Source organism: Corapipo altera, unplaced genomic scaffold, assembly GCF_003945725.1.
Source record: "Corapipo altera isolate COAL_440 unplaced genomic scaffold, ASM394572v1 53382, whole genome shotgun sequence".
Taxonomy (NCBI): Eukaryota; Metazoa; Chordata; class Aves; order Passeriformes; family Pipridae; genus Corapipo; species Corapipo altera.
The window spans coordinates 1,185-5,827 of NW_020885924.1; the positions used below are offsets into that span (position 1 = coordinate 1,185).

A 4,643-nucleotide genomic window follows, 5' to 3' on the forward strand; every position below is an offset into this window, starting at 1 on the left:
GCCTGCAAGTGGAATGAAGAGAGACTTGGGGTTGCAGCTCCTCCTGCCTGTGCCCCACACTCAGGGCATTGGGGCCTGTCTGGTTGCAGCCCCTCAGCGGGGGCACCGGGGTAAGAACAGACTTGCAGTGGGGAAGGCTGCTCTGAAAGCCCCGAGAGCTGGGCTGTGCAGAGCCTTTGCTGACAATGGCCTTGGGGGTGGACGTGCTGGGACTCAGACCCAGGAGGAAAATCCCAGGCCTGATCCCTGAGGAGATCAGCACATGCTGCTGAAATGCTGGGGGAGAGAAGAGCCAGCAGAGGGAGGAAACAAGGGTGGACAGCCTGGGCTGATGTGCTTTGGACTCGTGCCTGGCCCAGCCTTGGCTGGGCAGAGAAGGGACAGCCTTTGTGTCCCTGCAGGGCTGGGATTCACTCCCTGCCCCAAAGGCCCCCAATGTGTCTGAGGAGCCCTGGGTGGTGCCTGTCCCAAAACTGCTGGGAATGGGGACGGGGTCCCTGCACATGCCCTGTGCTGTCCAGGGCAGCTGCTGCACTTGTGCTGCAGAGCCCTGGCACCTCCCCTGGCACTACAGGCCCCTCTTTGGTTATTCAATCCAGGCTCAGCTGCCCTGAATTAGGTTCAGCATTGAAGGGATGTCCAGGAGACAACTGCCATTGTACTCTGAGGACATGTAAAAAACACCCTGATAAAGAACAGGAGAGAGACCTCTCTCCCTGTGCCACCTGACTCCATTTGGTCACCTGAGCACCTCTAGGGGCTGCCCTGGACAGAAGGAACAGTGACAGGTTCCCCTGTCCTACATGTGGGCCCCTTCTGCCACTCAAGTTGGCCAAAGCAATGTCCCAGCAGCCTCCAAGAAGATCCCACGACTGCTGTCCTTTCCCTAGGAACTGCTCCATTGGAGCCTGCAGTTCCCAGCAGGAATCTCGGTCACCTCTGACCCCTCAGAAGGAAGCAGGGCTTTGTGTCCCAGCAGGTCACTCCTGGCTTTGGTTTTCTTTCATTCTCAAGGGAGCTGGGACAAGGAGTCACCTGCAGGGGTGTTTTGGGCCCACTGAAGTGGGGCAGGAGGAATCCCAGCCCATGGGGGTTGTGGAGGGAGCTGAGTGTCCTTGTGGCCCCAGGTCTGCAGAGCCACAAGGAGACACCTCTGTTGACTCAGCTGAGTCCCTTCCCTCAGTGCAGGTGAAGGAGATCCCTCCTGGGCACTGTCTGGGCTTCCTGTCTAATGATGGGGCATGAAAAGGGGACTCTTGGACTTAACTCTGTGTCTGTTTAGAGAAATGACCCTGCTGAAAGAAGTGTCTGTGCCCAGTTGAGAGAAGGAACAACATTATTTCCTTCAGCTGTGTGCCAGCAGGTTCTCCTAGAGCCCCAGGGACAGCTGGAGGGAGCCCAGAGGGGCAGAGCAAGGGCTGCCTGGGGCTGTTGCTGTGCTGCTGAGCTGGGCCAGGCTCCTGGCACACAGGGAGCTCCTGGCAAGCAAGAAGAGCTTCAAAGAGACAGCTCTGCTGGTGAGCAACTCCTCTGCACAGCCCAGCAGGGCTGAGGGCACTGCCTGCAGCACCCAGGGCACAGGAGAGAAGGCAGAGAGATGAGAGGCAGCCTGGGCTGGCAGGTGACTGAGCTCTCACTACAGGAGAAACCTTCCCAGGATTTGAAGGAAGAATTCTCTGGCTGTAGGAAAGTTCCACTTGCATTCCTGGAGGCATCTCCTAAAGCTGCCACATCCCACAGCTTCTAGGATCTTTCAGCAGGACTCTCCCAGTTGCTGCAGTGCAGAGGAAGTGGACATATAGCAGAACAGGGCAGGAGCTGCAGGCAGCAAGGGCAGAGAGGAGAAGTGAACAGGAGGTTCAAGGGATCCTGGGGTGGGAGGACAGGGCAGAGCTGCTCAGGGCAGGAACCTTGCCAGCCCTTTGCCACAGTCAGGCTGTGGCTGCAGAGCAGTGCAGGTGAGTTCCTGCAAGTGCCTCTGCCAGCTGCCAAATGGCAGCAGTGGCAGGAGCTGTCAGGATGGCTCTGCTGGATTTGCTGGGCTGCAGCAGGAGAAGCTGCTGCAGAGCAGGACTTGCTGCTGCCCCCTCAGAGGCCCAGGGCCAGAAGGTTCCCTGTGGCAGGGCTGGCTGTGGGGTGGGAAGGTGGGGGTGCAGCCAGGGGTGCCCAGGTCCTGCCCCCAGGGCTCTGTGTGCTGGGGCAGGGACTCTGCTGCCTGCCAGACTCAGCTCTCAGCCCTGCCAAGGAGCTGCCACGGGGCTGGGGGAGAAGGGCTGTGGGAAAGGAACAACTCCTGGGAGGGCAGAGCAGGTCAGAGTCCTTCTGATCTCCAAAGTGGGCTGCAGGGATGAGGGCTGGTCACAGCTCCAGATCAAAGCAGGAAATTTCCCAGAAGGTATTTGCAAGAGGCACAGACAGACAGGGGGTACCTTAAAGAGAATGAACCCGTCCTTTCAGTGTTATACTCTGGGTTGTCTGTGTGCTGACTGCGACAGGAAAATCAATCTGTGAGCACAGGAGGAGACACTGAAACATGAACTCTGTTAGATTAGAAGAGATTGAACCTGAGTGTGTCAGACATTAAAACTGTCTTATAGACAGCATTAGTGTCACTTTCTGAGCCCTGGGCCCAGGGAAGCAGCTGCTGGCAGGGACAGCTCCAGGCAGCAGAGCCCTGGGCAGGGAGTGGGGGGCAAGTGCCCCCAAGGCCTGGGGGGGTGTGTGTTCAGGCAGCTCTGGGGGCCCTTCCCTGCAGCTCTGCTGGGCACTGTGTGCTGGGTCATAGAAATGAGGATTCCTGCAGTGGAAAAGAACCTTCCCCAGATGTGATGGTAAAAACAGAAAACACAGGTACAGTTATTCTAAGTTCCCACTAAGCTTCTGCTCTGCAGCACCAGCTCTTCTGAATCATGGGTGTAGAGATGGAACTTTTGTATTCAAGGTCTCTTACATCTGACATTCCTTGGGTGTGTGAGAGCTCTACCAAAAAATTCCATGTCCCCCTGCAGCAGAGCAAACCTGACTCCTTGACAGTGAATTTGGTGACATTTGACACATTGATTTCTTTTAGAAATGAAGTTGGTTTTTCACAGAGGTCTGTCTTAACTTTACCATGTGGCTTCCTTTTCTGAACAGACACTGTACGAAGAATCAGCAAATGCTCAACAGCAGCTCCATGCCCCAGTTCCTCCTCCTGGCATTCGCAGACAGGCGGGAGCTGCAGCTCCTGCACTTCTGGCTCTTCCTGGCCATCTCCCTGGCTGCCCTCCTGGCCAACGGCCTCATCCTCAGCGCCATAGACTGTGACCACCACCTGCACCCCCCCTATGGGCTTCTTCCTGCTCAACCTCTCCCTCACAGACCTGGGCTGCATCTGCACCACTGTCCCCAAAGCCATGTACAATTCCCTCTGGGGCACAAAGACCATCTCTTACTCAGGATGTGTTGCACAGGTCTTTTTGCTTGTCTTCTTCCTTGGAGCAAAGTTTTCCCTCCTCACCATCATGTGCTACGACCGCTACGTTGCCATCTGCAAACCCCTGCACTACGGGACCCTCCTGGGCAGCAGAGCTTGTGCCCACATGGCAGCAGCTGCCTGGGCCACTGCATTTCTCTATTTTCTGCTGCACACGACCAATACATTTTCCTTGCCCCTGTGCCAGGGCAATGCCCTGGGCCAGTTCTTCTGTGAAATCCCGCACATCCTCAAGCTCTCCTGCTCACACTCAGGCTACCTCAGGGAAATTGGACTCATTGGGGTTAGTGTCTGTTTGGGATTTGGTTGTTTCATTTTCATTGTTTTCTCCTATGTGCAGATCTTCAGGGCTCTGCTGAGGATCCCCTCTGAGCAGGGACGGCACAAAGCCTTTTCCACGTGCCTCCCTCACCTGGCTGTGGTCTCCCTGTTACTCAGCACTGACGTGTTTTCTTATCTCAAGCCCTCCTCCATCTCCTCCCCATCCCTGGATCTGGCGGTGTCTGTTCTGTACTCAGTGGTGCCTCCAGTAATGAACCCCTTCATCTATAGCCTGAGGAAGCAGGAGCTCAAAGAATGCTGTGAGAAAAATGATGACTGGATGCTTTTCTGGAGCAATAAGGTGCCTGTGTTCTGGTGTGTAGCATTCAGAATGGGACTCCTTAATGGCCCAACCTTCCCGCTCAGGTTTTTTGTGGAGGTCATCAGGTTCTTCTGGCAATAATTTTCTGTGCAATAAAACATTATTATGCATCTGCCTTCTAATTTAGTGTCTACACATTCAATTTGATCCAGAGATGTAAAAATTATGAATTGTTCTCTCTGACTATTTGAACAAAATAAAGGACACTGCAGTGCCTTCTTTGTCCAAAACCCTTCTTCTCTGATGTTCCTAAAGGACAGCACACTGCAGGACAGGGTGTATTTGCAAAGGGGAAGGGGACAATAATCCCAGCCCAGCAGCACTGCCAGGGAGCAGCAGGGTTTGGTCTTTGCAGAGCTGCTCTCTTGCCACTTCCACACTGTCCTCCTGAGCCCCTTTCTCGCTGTAAGGCCTGAGTGCTCTCTGAGCACAGTCCTGGGGGCTGGAAGCCCTTGGAGCACAGGTAGGGACAGGCCGTGGAAACTTGTGAAGCAGAGCTGGGCTCCCTCACAGCATCTCCAGGAT

General features: G+C 55.2%; 1 pseudogene; it reads left to right on the forward strand.

Annotated features, from left to right (window-relative positions):
* Positions 1-3,299: 3,299 nt before the first annotated feature.
* LOC113940893 lies at positions 3,300-4,056 on the forward strand (annotated as a pseudogene).
* The last annotated feature ends 587 nt before the right edge of the window (positions 4,057-4,643 follow it).